The 23,679-nt window shown below is 45.9% G+C and overlaps 1 pseudogene; it reads right to left on the bottom strand.

Moving 5' to 3' along the window:
• Window positions 1–22,711: 22,711 nt before the first annotated feature.
• Window positions 22,712–22,829, bottom strand: LOC126274442 (5S ribosomal RNA; annotated as a pseudogene).
• Window positions 22,830–23,679: the final 850 nt, after the last annotated feature.

The following is a 23,679-nucleotide window of genomic DNA, read 5'->3' on the forward strand; positions in this document are numbered from 1 at the left end:
ACGTCTGACTGAACTCAGAGGTAATTGTCTGAGAAAGGGTAGGAACCAATGCAATAATGAATGATGCCTGACTGCAGTGGCCAGGGATTCTTCAAATACGACTGGTAGCTTAAATGCTTTTGCAAAAAGAAAAATGTTTTCCACAACTCTAACTGCCATGCTGTATGTCTTTGCTGCAATAAATGAGTTGTACATTATGGGACGCCCTGCTAAGCCCACAGGACTGGACAGGTAGTTTAAATTGAGGAAAGGGGCCAAAATAAGCGGCTGTCAGTTACACTTAAACATACAACTTTATTTTTTTTAAATGTCGTGTGACTAGGGCCTCCGATCGGGTAGACCGCTCGTCTGGTGCAAGTCTTTCGATTAGTCGCCAGTTGCGTGACTTGCGCGTCAATGGGGATGAAATGATGATGATTAGGTCAACACAACACCCAGTGCCTGAGCGCAGAAAATCTCCGAACGAGCCGGGAATCGAACCCTGGCCCTTAGGATTGACAGTCTGTCGTGTTGACCACTCAGCTACCGGGGGCGGACACAACTTCATTTATTTGACCAAACATTACAAGAGTCAAGAAATTTTTTAAAAAAAGAAAAAAACAGCATTTATTTACCGGCTGAATGCGCCATACAGTCTCATGCCTTAAGAGCAAGCCCACTTTAATTTAAAATTGGCTGAAAACCAGTAACTTAAGACTCAAACCAAAATCAGAAATTTAAAAGGCAGAAGGCCTTCTCTTAAAACAGTTTTCTAATTATGCTGAAGGCCCAAACAATCTGACACCTTAAGAGCAAAACAACCCTAATTTAAAACTCGGCTGAAAGTCCATCACTTAAGACCCAAACAAAAATAATTTTTTAAAACGCCAAGGCCTTACTTTAAAACAGTTCATTCAATCAGGCTGAAGGCCCAAACAATCTTACCCCTAAAGGGAAAAACAACCTTAATTTAAAAATTTACTAGAAGCCATATAGATACAAACTACAAGAACAAATAAGAAAAGGCAGTACACCCAACGGCGCGCAGAAGTTCCCGAGGGTCTACCCTGAATTCAAACACGAACGCACTCCTGGTGAGACAGGCAATCGGTCCAACCATTCTCGATCCGACGACAGCCCAACTGACAGACAGTCAGCGGCCCCACCGACAAGGTAACTTCTGCTCCACCCGACCAGCACACAACAGGGAGTTCAATAGAACAGCGTAGGAGGTATTGGCGCCGACAACCAATTAATTATTGAGCTGTCAAACTACACACCGTGCTGTACAGCGACAACACGATGGGGAAAATACACTGCCTGAATTTACGTCAACGGCCAGGGCAGATAACCAGAACGTCAACGGCCACAAGGCAGAAGATTCCGCTGGTGCACTTCAATTCAAATAATCAAGCACAGTTAAACTCCACTGGAGGGTGGCTAAAATTTGCCAACTCGAAAACACACGTCGTTGCTCGCGGGAGTGGCCCAACAGTCAACAACGAAATCCAGACGACACAGTGTGAACAGTCGTGGCTTGCTGGTAGTATAAGTCAAAACTCAACTTTGTTGTCTAGGGTCGGTGAGCCACGGACCTCGTAGCAATGGGCACAGCATCACTCCGAGTGCGCGGTGCGCGTCGACGCCGCTAGTGGCCTCGGTCAAACTACGCGCTGCGGAGACTTCCTCGCTGCTCCGCGAGAACCGACCAACTGCCCAGACCCGGAAACGGTTCAAGGACCAGATATCGTCGGCCGATGAGACGACCGAATGAACGACCAACCAACGGTCGTCCCGCTCCAATCTCCCTCCGTTGACAGTTCATGTGTGTCGCCAGCGGTCGGCGAGCACTGGCTGTCGGCGCCTCACCGGCGCTCCGTCCCCGACTTCACTGCTGCTGCGTCTCGACTGCACTGCTGGTCCGTCCCGAACTGAACTACCAGACACACGACGACCCGGAAATACTATCGGTCGCTTCAGAGATGGTACGACAGTGCACTTATCCATACGCGCTGCTGCTACCGCTCACGGACAAGTAAGGCAGGAAGTTAGCGACGCCAGTAAACGGAATAAGAAAACGAGGAAGCACTACCGTAATAGATGATGTCAATAAATGGCATGAACACGAGCCGTGCACTGCTCACATTACATGATTATGTTTTGAAATTATAGCTCAAAAATTCAACTTTCGAAGTATGACTATGCTTTGTTATTGCAAACCATGGTTCACATGCCTCTTCTCTTGACAGCGTAGGTATACGTTCATTAGCGGTAGAGCACTATCTCTAGTAAATGTGTGTTGTGTGGCGGAACTGGAATGAAGTATCTATTTTCACTAAAAGCGTCAGTAAAGGTGCACCGCCAGCAGTGACGGTCTACTTCCCTGAAATTTTCACTTCCACTATAACAGGGGTATCACCGTCCCATGCTCAGGCCGCCCTTAACAGCACAAACTGGTTCTGTGACCAGGAAGCATGGACTGCTGATGCACGGCGTCGCAATGTGTCCAGCGATGAATCGTGCACCTGCAATACAGCGGATGGACATCGTGTCGGGGAGTATTTCGGCGACCTAGAGAGGTGTTTCATTCTTCCATTGTTTTGGAAAGGCACAGCGGTGTTACTCCTGGGGTCGTCATGTGGGAGGCTTTGTCTTCATGTCACGGCTCATTTCACAATGGTACGTCATGGATATCCTTTGTCATCATACACAGGAGTGACGAAAGTCATGGGTTATCTCTTAATATTGTGTCGAACCTCCTTTTGTCCGATGTAGTGCAGTAAGTCGACTTTGCATGGACTCAACAAGCCGTTGGAATTTCCCTACATACATAGCGAGGCTGGCTCTATGGCCGGCCATAGCTGCCAAAGTGTTGCTGGTGCAGGATTTTTTGCACGAACTGAGCACTCGAGTATGTCCCATAATTGTTCCACGGGTCGCCAAATCATTTGCTCGAACTGTACAGTACGTTCTACAAATCTAACGCGAACAATTGTGGCCCGATGATACAGCAAGGTGCCATCCATAGAAATTACATCGTTGTTTGGGAATATGAACTCCAGGAATGGCTGCAAATGGTCTCCAAGTGGCAGAACATAACCATTTCCAGTCAATGATCAGTTCAGCTGGACCAGAGGATCCAGCCCATGTTTCCATTATGGAGACACCACCAGCTTGGACAATACGTGGTTGACAACTTGTGTCCATAGCTTCGTGGAGTCTGTGCCACAATCTAACCCCACAATCGGCTCTTACCATCTGAAATTGGGACTCATCTGATCAGGCCACGTTTTTTCCAGGCGTCTAGGGTTCAACCGATACAGTCATGAGCCCAGGATAGGCGTTGCAGACGATGTCGTGCTGTTACCAAAGGCATTCGCATTGGTCGCCTGCTGACATAGCCCATTGACGCTAAATTTCGCCGCACTGTCCTAACGGATACGTTTGTAATACGTCCCACGTCGATTTCTGCGGTTATTTCACGCAGTGTTTGCTTGTGTGCTAGCACTCACAGCTCGAAGCAAATGCCGCTGCTCTCGGTCATTAAGTAAAGGCCGTCAGACACTGCCTTGTCCATGATGAGAGGTAATACATGAAATTCCTATCCCTTGGCACAGTCTTGACACTGTGGATCTCGGAATATTAAATTCCCTTACGATTTCCGAATTGGAATGCCCCATGTGTCTACCTTCAACTCTGCGTTCAGAGTCTGTTAACTGCCGTCGTGCGGCCATAATCATGTTGGACACCTTGTCATGTGAATAAGCTGACTACAAATGACAAAAAAATGGCTCTGAGCACTATGGGACTTAACTTCTGAGGTCATCAGTCCCCTAGACGTAGAACTACGTAAACCTAACTCACCTAAGGACATCACACACATCCACGCCCGAGGCAGGATTCGAACCTACAGACTGTAGCGCCTAGAACCGCTCGGCCACTCCGGTTGGCTACAAATGACAGCTCCGCCAATGCACTGCCCTTTTATACCTTGTGTACGTGTTACTGCAGCCATCTTTATACATTATGCGATCAAAAGTACCTGCCAATAAGTCGGCGTTCTAAAGCATCCCAAAGGTCTTCTGTAGGATTCAGGTCAGGACTCTGTGCAGGCCAGTCCATTGCAGGGATGTTTTTACTGTCTTGTAATCAAAAATGTCTCTGAGCACTATGGGACTTAACATCTGTGGTCATCAGTCCCCTAGAACTTAGAACTACTTAAACCTAACTAACCTAAGGACATCACACACATCCATGCCCGAGGCAGGATTCGAACCTGCGACCGTAGCAGTCGCGCGGTTCCGGGCTGCGCGCCTAGAACCGCTAGACCATGTCGGCCGACGTCTTGTAATCACTCCGTCACAGGCCGTGCAATACGAACAGGTGCTGTACCGTGTTGAAAGATGCAATCGCCATCCCCGAACTGCTCTTCAACAGTGGGAAGCAAGGAGGTGCTTAATAACACCAATGTGCCGTGATAGTGTCAAGCAAAACAACAAGGGGTGGAAGCCGCCTCCACGAGAAACACGACCACACCATAACACCACCGCCTCCGAATTTTACTGTTGGCACTACACACACTGGCATATGACGCTCACCGACCATTCGCCACTCCCACACCTTGCCATCGGATAGCCACATTCTGTACCATGATTCGTCGATCCACAAGTTTTTCCACTGCTCAGTCGTCCAATGGTTACGCTCCTTACACCAAGGGAGGCATCGTTTGTCATTTACCGGCGTCATGTGTGGCTTATGAGCAGCCGCTCTACGATGAAATCCAAGTTTTCTCTCTTCCCGCCGGAGTGTCATAGTACTTGCAGTGGATCCTGATGCATTTTGGAATTCGTGTGTTATGATCTGGATAGATGTCTGCCTATTACACATTACGACCCTCTTTCAGCTGTCGGCGGTGTCTGTCAGTCAACAGACGAGGTCGGCCCGTACGCTTTTGTACTGTACGTGTCCCTTGACGTTTCCACTTCACTATCAAATCGGAAACAGTTGACCTAGGGATATTTAGAAGTGTAGAAATCTCGCGTACAAACATATGACACAAGTGACACCCAATAACCTGACTACGCTCGAAGTCTGTGAGTTCCGCGAAGAGCCCCAATCTGCTCTTTCACGACGTTTAACGACAACTGAGGTCGCTGATATGGAGTACCTGGCAGCAGGTGGCAGCAAAATTCACCTAATGTGAATAACGAATGTTTTTTGGGGGTGTTCGGATAATTTTGATCACGTAGTGCATGTGCCTAGGCCCTGCCACTATCCCATGACTTTTATCGCTTTAGTGTACACATATACACCTATATTTGATTTACGTTTCGTAATATTTAAATTTGCATTAATTTTGTGAAGTATGTTGCACGCAATCAGCCCAATTCTCCTATTCCCCGCATGTCCGGTATCAAAATTTTAAAAATTTTATACATATTTTGCTTCCTCGGGACCCAGAAGAATAACACAGCATCCATACTGGTATTACATCATGTGCGAAAGCAAGTGTTTAGAGGCAAATCAAACTCTCGTAAGCTGTCATCATCTGCCTACGACTGAAGAAAACAGGACTTATTGTCGTGTCTGCTCTAGAAACGTATGATTCCTTTACAAAGAAACAGTGACCCAGTGAAACTGGAACACAACATCTGTTTATGCATGTAAAATGGAGGCAAGGAATTTGAGTTTATACTTTTTCATTATGTGCTAGTTGATATACCAGTGAAACATTTGGATGATTATTCTCTTTGCTTCATTCTGATTTTGAGTTTGTCGTCTAATCTCGTGTGCAATGGAGGGAACCGTTTAAAAGTTGGAAAATGTTCCTGCAACAAAATAAAGGCATCTGTTCCAGTTAAAATGAAAAATACTTTGTAATGTATTGTAACAGATATGATTAATAAATACCATTGGTGGTAGAAGTCGGTAATACGGTTTTCGAGAGTGTAAGGAATGTCTACACTAATTGTTCGTTTCTTTCAGCTGCATCTAACTGTATGGTTAGTGATTTCTGCCCACAATGATGTTCATATTTCAGGAATTTTAGTGGGTTTTTATTTCTTTAAACACATAATGGTCGACTTTGACTGTAAAAACAATTTTTATAAACACCTCATGACAATATCAGCAATGGGGCCAATATCAAATGGAGGCTTGTGAAAAATGTATGCCAGTTGACAGTGGTCACACGGTCGAAATTCCAGTAGCGGATTTGATGAAAAAATAGTTTTTGCAGGGAAAGGCGACCTCAATCTCTTTAAAAAGAACTACGTGGCTGTGAAATTTAGTACTTTGTGTTTTCAAAGCATAAATACATTCATATATTGGATAGTTTTAGTTCACGCTGTATTTATCATCCCCTTAGGCATAATTTCTCTTTTAGAGAAAGAGAAAAGCAAGAGTGCTTTTTCATGAAGAGGATTCTCAGATATCCATGTTGGTGTGTATAATGTATGAAACTGGCGATATACCGCCAGATTGAGGAGAAACATCATCCACACAGTTCCGAAGGTTGCAAGAGCCGACAAGTGCCAGAGTCATCGAACAGTCAGCTTAACAGCTCATGCATACTAGTTGCTGATAAGGATAACAAACACACGAATGTAAAAGACACTTCAGGATCTGTTCAATGGCTGTCAGTGTGGCTTTAGGAAAGGTAAAGGCTCTAGAGGGGTAATTCTGTCCCTGCGGATGTTAATGAATGCTAAGGAAAAATCAAGACACTTTTATTGGATTTGTCGACCTGAAAAAAACAGCATTCGAAAATGTAAAATGGTGCAAGATGTGCGAAATTCTAAGCAAATTAGAGCTAAGCTATAGAATAAGACGGGTAACATATAAGATGTAAAAGAGCCAAGAGGAAATAATAAGACTGGAAAATAAAGAAGGAAGTTCTCATATTAAAAAGGGCGTTTGACAGGTTCAAAGAAGGTTCAAATGGCTCTGAACACTATGGGACTTAACTGCTGATATCATCAGTCCCCTAGAACTTACAGCTACTTAAACCTAACTAACCTAAGGACCTCACACTCATCCATGCCCGGCCGGCCGCGGTGGTCTCGCGGTTCTAGGCGCGCAGTCTGGAACCGTGCGATTGCTATGGTCGCAGGTTCGAATCCTGCTTCGGGCATGGATGTGTGTGATGTCCTTAGGTTAGTTAGGTTTAAGTAGTTCTAAGTTCTAGGGGACTAATGACCACAGCAGTTGAGTCCCATAGTGCTCAGAGCCATTTGAACCATTTTTTGAACATCCATGCCCGAGGCAGGATTCGAAGCTGCGACCTTAGCGGTCGCGCGGTTTGAGAATGTAGCGCCTAGAACCGCTTGCCCACTACGGCCGGCTGTTCGACGGGGTTGTAGCCTTTTGTCCCTACTGTTCAATCTCTACATCGAAGAACCAATGATGGAAATAGAGGTTCAAGAGTTGATTTAAAATTCAAGGTAAAAGAATATCAACGATAAGATTCCCTGATGACATTGCTGTCCTCAGTGAAAGTGAAGAAGAAATAGAGGATCTGCTGAATGGAATAAACAGTTTAATGAGTACATATGGAGTACAGAATACGGAGAGTAAATCGAACAAAGACGAAGGTGATCAGAATTACCGGAAATGAGAACAGAGATAAATTTAAGATCAGAATTGGGGATCTGGAGGCAGGTGAAGTTACAGAATTCTGCTACCTAAGCAACAAAATGATCCATGACGACAAGAGCAAAGAGGACTTTGAAAGCAGACTAGTACTGGAAAAAAGAGCGTTCCTGGCCAAGTATTAAACATTGGTGTTAATATGAGGAAGAAATTTTTTGGAGCACAGCTTTTATGGCAGTGACTACTGGACTGGGAGAAAACCGGAACAGAAGCCTTTGAGAAGTGGTGCTACAGCAGAATGTTGAAAATTAGGTGGACTGGTAAAGTAAGGAATGGGGAAGTTCCCCGCAGGATCGGCAAGGAAAGGAACGTATGGAAAACATTGACCAGCAGAAGGGAGAGGATGACAGTAAGAGTGATTTCAGGTGTGCCGCAGGGGAGTGTCATAGGACCGTTGCTATTCACAATATACATAAATGACCTGGTGGATGACATCGGAAGTTCACTGAGGCTTTTCGCAGATGATGCTGTGGTGTATCGAGAGGTTGCAACAATGGAAAATTGTACTGAAATGCAGGAGGAGCTGCAGCGAATCGACGCATGGTGCAGGGAATGGCAATTGAATCTCAATGTAGACAATTGTAATGTGATGCGAATACATAGAAAGATAGATCCTTTATCATTTAGCTACAAAGTAGCAGGGCAGCAACTGGAAGCAGTTAATTCCATAAATTATCTGGGAGTATGCATTAGGAGTGATTTAAAATGGAATGATCATATAAAGTTGATCGTCGGTAAAGAAGATGCCAGACTGAGATTCATTGGAAGAATCCTAAGGAAATGCAATCTGACAACAAAGGAAGTAGGTTACAGTACGCTTGTTCGCCCAATGCTTGAATACTGCTCAGCAGTGTGGGATCCGCACCAGGTAGGGTTGATAGAAGAGATAGAGAAGATCCAACGGAGAGCAGCGCGCTTCGTTACAGGATCATTTAGTAATCGCGAAAGCGTTACGGAGATGATAGATAAACTCCAGTGGAAGACTCTGCAGGAGAGACGCTCAGTAGCTCGGTACGGGCTTTTGTTAAACCTCCGAGAACATACCTTCACCGAAGAGTCAAGCAGTATATTGCTCCCTCCTACGTATATCTCGCGAAGAGACCATGAGGATAAAATTAGAGATATTAGAGCCCACACAGAAGCATACCGACAATCCTTCTTTCCACGTACAATACGAGACTGAAATAGAAGGGAGAACCGATAGAGGTACTCAGGGTACCCTCCGCCACACATAGTCAGGTGGCTTGCGGAGTATGGATGTAGATGTAGATCTGTTAAGACATTAGAGAATAACTCGCATGGTACTAGAGAGAGTTGTAGAGGGTAAAAACTGTAGAGGAATACAGAGACTGCATACGTACAGCAAATAATTGAGATCGCAGTTTGTAAGTACTACTCTAAGGTGGAAAGGTTGGAACGGGAGAGGAAAACGTGGTGGGCCGCATCAAACCAGTCAGAAGCCTGATGAGTCAAAAAAAAAAATTAGAAGCTATCTGAACTAGTTGCATGAATTCAAAGAATCGACATTGGAAACGATTTACGTAGAAAGTGAGGTCTTGTCTAGACATTCTGACGGGAGGATTACTGCCTGTCTAAACAATTAGAAAAACGTCTCTCTGCACTTCGTACCGACAGAGCTAGAAATAAATACAGCGAACGGGGAAGATGGCATATTAATGGTAGTCATTTGCTAGATTAGTCCGCAGAAGTAATGGGCAGGTGCGCGAGAGTAATGTGGTAGCTAAAAGTTGCCCGCTTGACCGTCCCGCAGATGAGTCTGCCTCCGGTAGATTAGTCACTGGGATTATCTCGGGGTGCTCTTATAGCGGAAGACGTTAGGGTGTGCCGCAGCTACTGCTCTGCCGTATTAGCTGGCCCAGCTGCCGCTTTAGCTTCTCCACTTGAAGACTTCGTCCCAGTAGCCGCTGTTTATCAACCCGGTAATATCCGGAATTTACGTGGTCGAAATGGAGCAGCTCTAAGAGTACACAGAACGAGTGAAGTCTTGGAAAGTTAATTACCGCTGTCTAGCAGCACTACCGAGGACATGCGGCCGAAATCTCTTAAAACACCAATTCATTGATAACTTGTTGCCAGCACAATAATGTATCGCATTCGACTGCACTATTTAAATAATAAAAAGGTAAAGTGGAAATAAGGTCTATGCCGCAAGCCCGTGACCGGGCCAATAGCCTGAATGCAAGTAGACTGCAACCGGTCCATCAGCCGTGGCATTAGGAGGGGCAAGGGTGGTGGATGCCCCGCTCCAGACGCCTTTTCCTCCGAGAACTATCAGTGGTACGGACAGTAGTCTGAGTGGACATGGGACCGCCCTTGAGGGACTGGAATTAAGAAAAATTCCCGCCCGCACCTGTTGTTGCTTGTGTATGAAATCTTATGGGACTTAACTGCTAAGGTCATAAGTCCCTAAGCTTACACACTACCCAATCTAAATTATCATAAGGACAAATACACACACCCATGCATCTCCTTCACTAGCAACAGTAAAACGTACAAAGTGACAAACCAGCCATATGATCGCACTAGTCTTTGTCCTCGGAAAAAAAGAAGTAGCCGAGAGCAGAACTATAACAGTGGAATTACAACTTCAGTAGACAGAGTGAGGAAAGCCAGTTGCTTCCTGAGCCAGCATCAATTTAGTTTGCTAGTGGAGCACGAGAAGTAAACCGTTGCTGCAGCGTATCTAGGGACACACACCTACAGCATTTATTGTGTCACATACAGACGCTCACGGGTAGAAATCAAATTGTTGGCCATCTTGTACCGCGAGGAGACTGCTGCCTTTGACAGAACTGGGAGGAAGATGTTGATCCAGGCGCTTTTACAGGATACCAGTGGTGATAATTGTTCAACGTGACAGGCGTAGGGAATCCCTTCCCAGCAGGTCAACAAAAGCTTGGTCGTGAACACCGGCCGCTGCAAAATGTCAGCCCCCAAATAACACACGGCTAGGTAGAACTCTCGAATGCATCTCATTTTAAAATTCAAACGACCAACGCCAAAAGCGGGATAGAGACTCGCTGGACGCAATAAGGTGAACAGCCGAGACGTAAAAGTATTTAATTCTTGAGTAATCGTCAACATTGTGCGCTGAAGACAGACACGTTCCTGTTAACGTCAGAAAGGCCCAATCTGCCGAGTGAACGTGGCTTCGTCACAGTCTCGTATCGTAAGCTGAAGATTTTTTATTTAATCGTATGGCTAGGGCCCCCATCTGGCAAACCGTCCACCGAGTGCTGGTCTTTCAATCTGACGCCACTTCGGCGACCTGCAGTCGATGAGGATGATAGGATGATGATGAGGACAACACAACGTCCAGTGCATGGGCGGAGAAAATTCCACGACCCAACCGGGAATCGAACCCGGGCCCAGAGAACTGACAATCCGTCACGCTGAACCTGCATAAAAAGCGACCGCACAACTGCTTCAATTTCTCCGCTATCATGGTGGAAAAGGAGGGGGTGAGGGTGAGCTGTACGATGTAGTATGTCTTGCACAACACACATGCATCCAAAATTCGTAGTTTCTGAAGAAGAATAAGAGAGGTCCTTTATTGCCCCCACCCCCTTTCCCCAGGGTCTTTAGAGTAGCCATTTGGAGCGCACGATCAATAATAAGATTTGTCGATCCACAGGTGTGGTCCATGAGATTACTGCTCATTTGAAACTAAGTAAACTGAGATACTTACTTTTGCCCTCGTCATGTCGCGCTCCCGAGACACGGCAGCAATCATCGACGATCGCCTTCATCAAAAATATCTATGCAGGTCCAAGGAGTAAAACCATCACGTCATCAACGATCGTGCGAACAGCGGCAGTCCTTTCAGAAAGCTTCCAACCCTGAACTGGAAGCCCGCTAGACCACTACGGCTCATTAATTTAGATAACTGCTCAAAGTAAAAACGCTGTGTCACTCAAACCGGAAGACTGGCATTATAACATAGGTCCCTTGCTACAACGTATGCTGTCTGACAATTAAGTGAAACTCCTAGAAGGGGAGGAGGAAACGAAATGAATCTTCACAGGTTGAGAGGATATGTGATATTATTTCAGTTATTACAATATCAAGTAAAATTTACAACACACTTGGGAGTGTGAGTCTTCCTACCAGAATGATGTTGTACCCCGTGTTGCCTGGATGCATGCATTGGTTCGGTTGGGAAGGGTGTCATCTCCTGAAGCAAGCTGACCCACAAGTGTTGATATGCTGGATACTGGTTAGTGGTTACTGGCCCTGGAACGTAGTTAACATCCGAGCTGGTGCCACACGTGTTCTATAAGGAAACAGATCAGGAAATCTTGATGGCCCACAGGAGTACATCAACATCAAGCAGAATATTCGTACAGAAACATGCCATGTGCGGATGAACCTTATTCTGTTGATATGACACTGCGGTACTGTTTCATGAGCGGTACCACACCGAAGGTTCAGGACGTCTGTGACGTACCTTTGTGATGTCAGAGTTCCCTCGGACACTAGCAGCCGTGGTCTCAAACTATGCATAATGGCATCCCACACCATGGCACCCGGAATAACACTGTTGTCCTCTCTTCGCCAGAAGCCGCCATACTCGCCAACGATAGCCATGAGGGGCAGTGCAGAACCGCGATTCATCACTGAACACAATGCGATGCCAATGACCAACAGGCCATGCTTTCCGATAGCGGCACTACTCCAACTCAGCCGTTTGCATCGCCGTGATGACCGCAGCCTAGGCACGGACGGTTATTTCCTAATGCGGCTGCTGTTAGTCTCTGACCAAGGGTGTGGCACGATGGATGCTGTTGCACCGACCCAATTACGTATCCGATATATCGAGAAAATTATCGATATGTCGCCAAGAATATATATATTAGATAGTCTGTACATCAACAAACTAGCAGTCTGCTTATCTCCCTCAGAGCAAGAATTGAAAGGAAAGCGCCACTTTGGTAACAATGGTAATTGCATGTAAGTGGCATGATAAAAGGTCCGTCGTTCTGTTTCGTCACATATAGGATTTGTTTGGAAAACTTCATGTCGACTTCCCTGCTTTTTCATTTCTGCCAACGCCAGTGAACTAGCAGTCGAAGTGTCAAAGTCGCGTGGTGAAATTAAACGTTCCAGTTTCGGTTAGCAGACTGGATGTGATGAAAGTTCCAAAAGTAGTAAGACCTCTTCACACAGTGAAAGTAAAATTATGTTCTACTACAATTTCAAAAAAACAATTTACCAAAAAATTGCGAAAAAATAGAATATGAAATAAAAATATTAGCACTCTATATTCCTTTCGATATAGATATATCGGTGAGAAAAGTATCGACGATATAGTATATATGTATTTCCCGGAAAATGTATCGACATATCGATATTTTATCAACAACACTAGGCCCAATATCGGGCCGCTGTGAAATCCCAATGCCCCATAAATCTTAATATCAAACAAGCCGGCCAAGTGTAGATCCACACTGAGTCCCCATCCAAAAACAGATGACGATAACAATGTCTCATTCGAGTACGCGGCATTTCCGTATCCTCCACAAGGGTCACTCAACATCTAACTCAGCTCACCCCTTTTATATATTCTACTATTCCTGGAAATAACATCAAACACGAACAATAGCAATGCGCTCTGGTTGGCGTTCTACCTGTCACAGAGAATTGCAATTCTGATCATTCACATATCCAGAGAAGGTGTGCACGCGCAGGCAGTTACATTGACACCCGACCATGGGTGTTTCTAAATTTTTGCCAAGGAAAGTATTTACGCATTACGATACCACCATACCAACGTTTAGACATCGCTCAGACCCTCAAATGAGCGCTCCTGGTAACAGCACGCTCGGTATTAAGTAGCAGTTAAGGCTACTTGAAATGAACAAAGTGCGAAATCATTATGCACACATCAGAGAAAGTTCCCAGAACTCCATAAGATAGACGTTGACTGTGGATATTGTATCACAAACACAGTTCCTTTGACTGTTCAGAGATGTCACTAAACCCGCCCAAAGATGTAAATAACCATGCATGAGCATCACCTATTAGACGGAGGGGGTCCGACAGCCGATCAGTTCCAGTCATTCCACCGAGAAGGAGGTACACGGCTCGTACTTGGTGCCAAGAAGGTCTCTCAACAAGGGAAGTTTCCAGGCGTCTCGGAGTGAACCAAAGCGATGTTGTTCGGACATGGAGGAGATGCAGAGAGACAAGAACTGTCGATGACAGGCCTCGCTCAGTCCGCCCAAGGGCTACTACTGCAGTAGATGACCGCTGCCTACGGATTATGACTCGGAGGAACCCTGACAGCAACGCCACCATGTTGAATAACGCTTATCGTGCAGAAACAGGACGTCGTGTTAGGACTCAAACCATGCGCAATACGCTGCATGATACGCAAATTCACTACTGACATCCATGGCGAGGTCCATTTTTGCAACCACGACACCAAGCAGCGCGGTAGAAGATGGGTCCAACAACCTGTCGAATGGACCGCACAGGAATGACATCACGTTCTCTTCACCGATGAGTTTCACATATGCTTTCAATCAGACTATTGTCGGAGACTTGTTTGGAGGAAACCTGGTCAGGCTGAACGCCTTACACAAACTGACCGGCGAGTGCAACAAGGTGGAGGTTCCCTGCTGTTTTGGGCTGGCATAATGTCAGGCCGAACCCTATCGAACATGCATGGGATGGATTGAAAAGGGCTGTTTATGGACGACGTGACCCACCAACCACTCTGAGGGATCAACGCCGAATCGCCGTCGAGGAGTGGGACAATCTCGACCAACAGTGCCTTGATGAACTTGTGGACAGTAAGCCACAACGAATACAGACATACATCAATGCAACAGGACGTGCTACTGGGTATTAGAGGTACCGGAGTGTACAGCAAGCTGGACCACCACCTCTGAAGGTCTCGCTATATGGTGGCATAACATGCTATGTGCGGTTTTCGCGAGCAATAAAAAGGACGGAAATGATGATGATGTTGATCTCTACGCCAATTTTATGTACAGGTTCGGGATCTCTCGAAACCGAAGTGATGCAAAACTTTTTTGATGCATGTAGGTTCTTGTTAGATTTTATACTGAATATGCTGTCGAATTAGGGCCTACCGTAACTCAATATGTGCGAAACTCTTGCGCAATGTATAGCTTCACGTAATGGTAAAGGACACAGATCACACCTGTTTACAAAAAGGATAACAGGCGTTATACACAGAATTACATGTGGATAACGCCGTCCATGGCCGTCCACAGAATTTTTTCCAGGATGTGGTCACACTCTAAAATTGCCAGTTTTTATATAAGTGCATTGTTCAGTTTCGAAACAAGTCAAGCCACAAGAACTAAACTTTCTAGGTGACACAAAAAGCTTATTATATCGCAGAGACTTGATTGTTTTCTACTCGTTATGTGCTACACATAAAATTTTAATGAATAAATAGTCAGTATTCCATATAGGAGGAGGGGGAGGAGTATCCTCTCGTGCCTCTCACCCCTTCCTCCGTTTGTCTTGCGGACACCAGGGTCTCTTATGTCCCCTACTTTGCAAGATCGCGGAGCCCGGAGAAAAAGAAGCTTTTCACAAGTAATAGGCACGAGTTCAGGAAAACGGATCATATTAAATGCAACCCGCTTTATTCATACATGGCAACTTCCAAACAATGAATGAAGGTGAATGGGTGGAGTCTGTCTTCGTAGGTTTCTCAGAGGCGTTCGGTATTGTACAATCATCGACAACTAACCAAAAAACTTTCGCATGGAGTATCTTCGTAAATATCTGAGTGGCTCGCTGAACATTTGACTAACAGCACCCAGCACGGCATAATGATGGGCGCGTGTTCTGCAGCAACGAAAGTGACATCGAGTGCGCTTTTTGAAGCCAAATCGCGGTTACTGTTAGTACACGTAAACAGTTTGTCAGACGTAAGGAAGAGCACTACAAGATTGTTCGCTGACGATGTAGCTGTGTTCAGAAAAATAACGTCGTTGGTCGATCGTAATGCAACACAGGAGGACTTGGACAAAATTTCCGCTTGAAGTAGTGAATGACAGATCTCTTTAAACGTGGATACATGTAAGATAACGACTCTAACGAGGAGAAAGAATGCTACAGTATTCGATGGCAAGATCAGTGGTGAACATCTTAATAATTTCTCATACACTGTTGTTGCTGAACATAAGAACGATAGTAAGTTTCCAATGCCAAGTAAGAGACCTCGATGAAACTAGGCCCCTACCCAGAAAGGACTGCAAAAGTACATTACAGTACAGTAGAGGAGGTGAGTGAATGAAATTCGCTGGTTGACGAACAGAAATGGCGCTTTTATTCAAAGACAATGATTGCACTGAAGCCACCACGAATTATGTCCGCCCCTGGTAGCTGAGTGATCAGCGTGACGGATTGGCATACCTAACGGCCCGGGTTCTATTCCCGGCTGGGTCGGAGATTTTCTCCTCTCAGGGACTGGGTGTTGTGTTGTCCTTATCATTATCATTTCATCCCCATCGACGCACAAGTCGCCGAAGTGACTTTAACTCGAAAGACTTGTATCAGGCGTGCGGTCCACCCTACGGGAGGCCCTAGCCACACGGCATTTACATTATCGCGAATTATGATGGTCCTCTGGACATTACAAAAGGCGTGGCATGGTTCTTAATAGGGTGTGTGATCACCATGGAAGCAACGCATTCTCTGCAAAATAGCTCCATATTGGTCACAAAGTACGTAAAAAACCTTTGTGATAGGGCGTTTCATTCTCGATAAACTTGTGGTCGTAATCGAAGACACAGCTGTGAACAACCTGCATCCCTCCATGCTTGACGTCTTCCCCGACGGCGACGTCAGCTTTTAGTAAAATATTTGTCAATATCTCGGAGCCAGAACCGTGCTACAGTGATGTGAGGTGCATTATAATGAACTCACGTTGATGTCACGTCGACCAGATTCGCCTGCTCTAAATGTCACGAAACCCGTCTGGGTCGCTATCGGGGTCAACACCCGCACGCAAATTAGCAGTCCGTTAATTACGCGAATTATGTGGCCTGTGCGCAGACATCTAATGCCACATATCTCCATAAACCCACCAACAAATTGTCGGATCACTGATACGCAGAATCAGTAATGTATTTCGTTCCAAAGACAGACAAACGAGCTATTAAGCAGGTAGTCAGAATGTTTTCGCTCAGTACTGTGCCTGGATGAAACTTGGCCTTTACATAGGAAGAATTGCTAAAGCACAGTACAGTAGAGTACAGTACAGAAGGTAAATGAAAGAAATACTCAGTGAGGGGAAGGAATATCGCTTTCATTATCAGTCAATAATTACACTGAATCACTGCTGATAACGATGATCCCCTGGACATTACAAAGAACGGAGCAGAGTTCTTTATAGGGTGTGTTATCACCACGGATGGCAATGCTCGCTCTGAAAAGTGCTCCCACACTAGCCACAATGTTGGTAAGAAATTCTTGTGATAGGTCGTTTGATTCTCCACCAGTGCGGTTGACAAGTGCTGGATGGTCGTTGGTCCACGTCGACGTACTGCAATACGCCTCCCTACCGCAATCCAAATGTTCTCAATGGGATTTATGTAGCGGTAATGGGCAAGCCAGATTATTCGCTAAATATCCTCTGGTTCAAAGAGCTGCTCCGCCTGCACTGTTAGACACGATCGCTCATTGTCATCAACAAAAATCAAGTCAGGGTTGACGGTACCCAAGAAAAGACGCAGATGGGGAAGGAGTGCACAGTCAAAATAAAGTTGACTGATGAATTTAGTGGCATGTTCAGAGATTCAGATATCAGTAGGTCCGTGGCAATTGGGCTGGTGTCAACGGAACACAGCTACTGATATGCCGGGTAAACACACTGTTACGTGGCCAGGTTTCTCTGAATCTATCATGCAATATATTTCGGAATAAAACTTCCTGGCAGATTAAAACTGTGTGCCCGACCGAGACTCGAACTCGGGACCTTTGCCTTTCGCGGGCAAGTGCTCCACCATCTGAGCCACCGAAGCACGACTCACGCCCGGTACTCACAGCTTTACATCTGCCAGGATCTCGTCTCCTACCTTCTACACAGTTTTAATCTGCCAGAAAGTTTCATATCAGCCCACATTCCGCTGCAGAGTGAAAATCTCATTCTGTTTCCGAATATTTTGTGCTCATTTCCTTGCTTGAGTAGTAGATCTCCAATGTTGCATAATAATTACAATCAAGCTTCTGTACCTCCAGTGGCTGTCCCTTTTTCTCCTTGTTTATCTTTCTTTTTTATCTCGGTGGAAAAACGCAGATCTGGAAGCATTCGAGCTTGGTGAGAAGAGAGGAGTGTTTATCTTAAAAGCCAGAGCAATACACAGGGTGTTTCGAAAAGATCGATGGCTGCGCCTCGGCTCGGCTATTGGAGAAACGAATACATCGTCTAGCTTTCATTAATAGCGGCTAGATGTCAGCTGTTTTCTTTTTTGCTTGGTAACCGTCATATGTTTAAAATGGCTACTCCGCAGCAGAAATCATTTTGTGTTCTCGAGCTTACGAAGTGCAATTCCGTGATTACAGTGCAAAGACGTTTCAGGTTGAGGTACAAAACTGACCCTCCGAATGGGTGGAATATTTGCAGATGAGATCGACAGTTTCTAGATACAGGATGTGTATGTAAAGTAAAGAGTCCTGTCCGTACTCGTGTTTCTCAAGAAAATGTTGCACGAATTCAAACTGTTTTCCAACGTAGTCCTTCAAAATTAACTTGTCGTGTCAGTCGGCAGTTACAACTGCCTACAACAACAATTTGGCGTGTTTTGAGACGCCGGTTGGTTATGAAGCCGTACAAGTTACAGCTGTTACATGTTCTGCGTCCTGATGACAAACGCAAACGTGTGGTGTTTTGTAACAAGGTTCTTGATGCTATTGACAATGATAACACTTTCAGCCCAACGCATCGTGTTCAGTGATGAAGCGACTTTCCATGTTAGTGGTCAGGTAAAGAAAAACAATTTTCGAATTTGGGGCCAACAGAACCCACATACAACCACTGAAGATGTACGAGATTCGCCCAAAGTCAATGTGTTTTGTGCGATATCCCGATCAACTGTTTACGGCCCATTCTTCTTTGATGGAAACACGGTTAACAGTCAGCAGTATATAGCTACATTAGAAAACTGGTTGTTTCCAAGGCTGAACGAAGACAACTTTATTTTTCAACAAGACGGGGCACCACCTCACTGGTGTCGCCAAGAGCGTGAATATCTTAATGAAACTCTACCGAAATGTTGGACTGGTCGTCAAGGAGCTGGCGACTTACCATGTCTCAGCTGGGCTCCACGGTCACCGGATTTGACACCCTGTCACTTCTTCCTGTGGGGAAAGACAACGTTTATGTACCAGCACTCCCACAGAACCTGGAAGAGTTGAAGAACCGGATCCGTACTGCCATAACATCAGTGACGAAGGACATGCTTGAGCGAGTATGGGAGGAATTTGAGTATCGATGTGATATTGATCGTGTCGCTGATGGAGGACATATTGAACATCTGACATCTGAACTTGAGAGGTTCGTAAATATGAGAGAAGTTTAATAAATATATGCATTCGATATATGTATATTCTTTTTGAAACACTCTGTACTTGTAAAACCCCAAGGCAAAGTTGGAGGCTCAGGTAGCTAGAGCAGCATCCACGTCCTTCAGCCCATGCTCTCCAGGTGGGACGGGGGATGGCCTTTTCGTTGGAAAAAAGAGAAAAACCAGTATTGTTTGTAGAACCCTTCGAAAGACAAGAAATCTCTAACCCAGGTATCGCTCCGCAGAGGCTAGCAAGCTAGCGTGTGAATATCCGTTACCTCAAGAGCGACGCTACAATATATCATTGAATTTAAATTTCAGAATCCAGGATTCTGATGCGTTCTTACTGTTATTTTCCGTACAGCACGTACTTTCTCGTCTGTGTCAACGTGCTGAGCACCTCATAAGTCTATATCGAAACTGCGCCGTGGTGTAATACATTTTCTACCTGTCTCCCAACCCCACGACACTACTAATTAAACATAGAGTAAATCTGTAAGAGTACCGGAATGTTTAAGATGTTTACTTAATGTAATTCTTCAGATTTCCCCGACGAGGTGTATTCTGCGAATAACCGGCAGAAACACGATTAATCAACATCTTCACTTATATCTGGCTCGACAGAGCTCGCAGTATCTGCCGTCACTGGTCAGTGGGATTCCAGATCTGACAGGGAAAGCGAAGTTTCAGGGCGTCAACACTGGAGACAGAGGCAGCTAGGAGAACGTGGATCAATGACTTGCTGCTGGATGACTGATGAGGCGAGCCTTGCGGTCGCACAGGTCGATGTCTCCACCTGAGAACTGAGAGAGCTGAAACGCAGGGGGTGGCCACAAAGCTGGGATCACAGATTTAGTCCAAACTTTGTATGCCTTTGGTAGGCCATTAAAAAAACATTATTCAAGTAGTTAGGCGCACTACTCTGGCAATCCAGGAAAATCGCGAGAGAATTTTACGCGCCTATTACGTAACTGATGTTTCTGTGCGAAGGGGTTGCCCGTAACACGTCATTGTGGTCAAGTCAGCTCCGCTTCGAGCGTCGAGCAGGAAGGTTCTTGTTTATTTCACTTGCCGCTTGTGTGAACTTTTCCTCGTTAGTGTTGATCCGTCTGCCGAGTGAGTCGTAGCGCCTCCGCTCCGCCATACTGTCTGTTTAGCGTTCGTCTTCTTGCAATGGCGTCGGCCGCTCCTCTATGGATACCATGGTTTCCACGTGTGTTCCACGAAAAGGTACTGTCAGCTTTACTTTCGATAAAACAACGCGACACGTCCAGCCTGGTTCTATAGAAATCCACGACTGGGTTGTCGATACAATTCATGTGAACTCTGATCAGGTCCACATCGCTTATTTTCATGCAGACGAGTACATGTTTTAGGTGAAATTTATGGATCCCCTTCACGCTGAAAGATTACTGTCGCGACATGGTTCTCAAGTCCCGTTCAAGCACCGCGATAATTCCGTTAGTATGGTGTCACTCCCAGATGCTGCAGTCGAATATAGCGATGTTCGAGTGTTCAACCTCCCGCTGGAAGTTGATGACAACTTTCTGACGCACATGTTGACTCCATATGGTAACGGGAAAAACGTCCGTTCACCGCTGATCTGCTCAACACAGATTACAGTGTTATAGTGGAATTGGTTCTTTGGATTTTCCATCACATTTACAATTGTGTGGTTACCGCGTTCTTGTCATGTATACTGGTCAAGAGGAACTCCCTTCCTATGTAATGAATGTGGACACGTTCGGTCTAATTGCCCGCTGAGGATTTTTGTATTAAAGCCGTCATTAGGGCAAGTTGACGGTTGCTGATCTTGTTCCTTCCCCTCCCGCCGTCGGATGTACTTCTGCTTCTGATCATAATGAACATACAGTCAGTTCTGATAATCGTGTCAATGACTTTCCGCCTTTACTTTCGAGACAAGTTCAGAATCCCACTGCCCCCAAGATAGAACCTTTAACAGTGACAAACAAAAGACGTCGCTCTCAGGATGGTGATGGTGAGGATCTGGCCGTGCCTTCCGCGCCAACCTCCTCCGCACCAATTGTGTCCCCTGCTCCTCTCGATGCTACGACACCTCCCGTCTGTGGTACGGTGAGTGGCGTAGAAGTTATCTGCAGCATCCTTCCTGCTCGCGCAGTGGCTCCTTCTGAGCTGCCTGTGTGTGGAGAGGGAGCGGAGCCCCCCCCCCCTCCCCTCCTCCTTCGTCTTCGTGTCCTCAGTTACAGTCTGAGCCGATGCAATATCCTCCTGCTCCTTCGTATTCAGCAGCCGACGGTTTCCTCAATTTGTCGGCTACAGAACTCCGAAGCGACCAAGTATCACCTGTTGCTTTGGCAGTTCCGCAGAATGCTTCCGCCTTAGTGACTGTAACTGCATTGCATGACCGTAATTCTGAGGGGCATGAAGCTGTGCCTATGACCCCTCCCACACCTCCGTCTGCACAGGCGCCATGCCACGTAGCCGACAGAAACAGCGTATACAACCCGACCGTGCGGTGGCACGTAAGAAATCTAAGAAAAAAGGTTGCGACGACGGAGGCTCTGGTCCCTCAATGTCTGATTCCTGTGTGGATGGACCTAGACTCTCAGCTGTTTACCTAATTATGCTCGGACGTTCCGTTCATCCCTGTGCAGCTGTGACCCCTGAGCTAACCCTACACGTTCCTTTCCTTAAACGTTAACCATGTGGAATCAGAATTGCGAATGGCTTCGCTGCGTCAATTCATTTATGATTCATGTGCGGATATAGTCTTCTCGAGGGAGGTGTTGTTTAGGCACTTCTCCTTACCTGGTTTTCGTGTGATCTTTAATGTAGCACCCGAATATTCTATGGGGACCACCTTATTCTTTCGCGAAGGCATTCCTGCGCTGAGGTGGAAATGTAGGATTCTGGCAGGGGCATAGGTTGTCAACTTTTTAATCTTACCTTGGATCTTTTATATGCTCCTTCTGGCACTGGTTGCGCAATGGATCGTTAACGTTTTTATAAAGAGGATATTGTTTATTTGTTGTGTAAGAATCCTCCGGGTTTTCTGCTGGGTGATGATTTTAACTGTGTGTTGTGTCGTGCAGATCAATCTCCAAATTTTTATTTCTGTCGTGAATTACATGAATTGGTCCCATCCGTACGCCTGAAAGACGTCTGGATGTGTAAATATCCGACGTTACTTAAATTTACTCACTTTACTGCGACTTCTAGTAGCCGGTTAGATAGGTTTTACTTATAGTACTGTGTGCGCGATTGGATTCTTAATGTTGAAGTCATCCCAGCTTCCTTAACGGATCACTGTGCTGTGACTAAACTCCTCCCGAACAGGCCATAAAGGCGCAACGGTACCTACCGGCCGCCGTGTCATCCTCAGACCAGATGCGTCATTGGATGCGGATATGGAGGGGCATGTGCTCAGCACACCGCTCTCCCGGCCGTATGTCAGTTTCCGAGACCGGACCCGCTACTTCTCAATCATGGAGCTCCTCAGATTGCCTCACAAGGGCTGAGTACACCCCGATTGCCAACAGCGCTCGACAGACCGGATGGTCATCCATCCAAGTGCTATCCCAGCCCGACAGCACTTAACTTCGGTGATCTGACGGGAACCGGTGTTACCACTGCGGCAAAGCCGTTGGCGCTGTGCTGTGACTACAACCCTCAATCTAGAATGGCAACCAATTAAATTGTTTCGCACTCCGTGGATGTTAAACGTCGCTCACCTAGCTGATCCCTCTCTCGATGACGTGATTGGAGCCGTGTGGGAGCGTACTCTTAAGGTCCGCTGGGAAGCCCACTTCTATCCTTGACTGGTGGACAAAGCTGGCAAAACCGAGGCTCAGGCCAACTTTGATGCTTTTATGTGCTGTCAAAGCGCGAAACGTTTGGAGAACTTACGAATAGCACTATTCCATCCTTCCTGAACTTTCTGATGCTGCGGATCACGCCCCTTTGTGAATAGCGGATGTTGGGCGTGCAGAGGCAAAATTGTTGAACTTGAAAAGAATACAAAGGGAAGGGTTGAAAATGCGATGTAAACCACGATCATTGGCGACGGAACAACTGACTTCATTACATCATTTGCTTCGGCATCACACCCGTCGCCGACCCGCTTGTGTCCATTCTCTCACGACAAACAATGGACGTATCGTATCGGAGCAAGCTGATAATAGTGCGTGTCTTACACCAATACTATGCAGGCATCTAAGACGTCGATGAGTTCAGTGCAACCCCTTGCGACTCACTACCTACCATCTTGGGTACGACAATTACACCTGAGTATATGTTGTTGTTGTGGTCTTCAGTCCTGAGACTGGTTTGATGCAGCTCTCCATGCTACTCTATCCTATGAAAGCTCCTTCATCTCCCAGTAACTACTGCAACCTACATCCTTCTGAATCTGCTTAGTACATTCAACTCTTGGTCTCCCTCTACGATTTTTACCCTCCACGCTGCCCCCCAATACTAAATTGGTGATCCCTTGATGCCT

This window comes from Schistocerca gregaria, chromosome 5 (genome assembly GCF_023897955.1).
Source record: "Schistocerca gregaria isolate iqSchGreg1 chromosome 5, iqSchGreg1.2, whole genome shotgun sequence".
Lineage (NCBI taxonomy): Eukaryota > Metazoa > Arthropoda > Insecta > Orthoptera > Acrididae > Schistocerca > Schistocerca gregaria.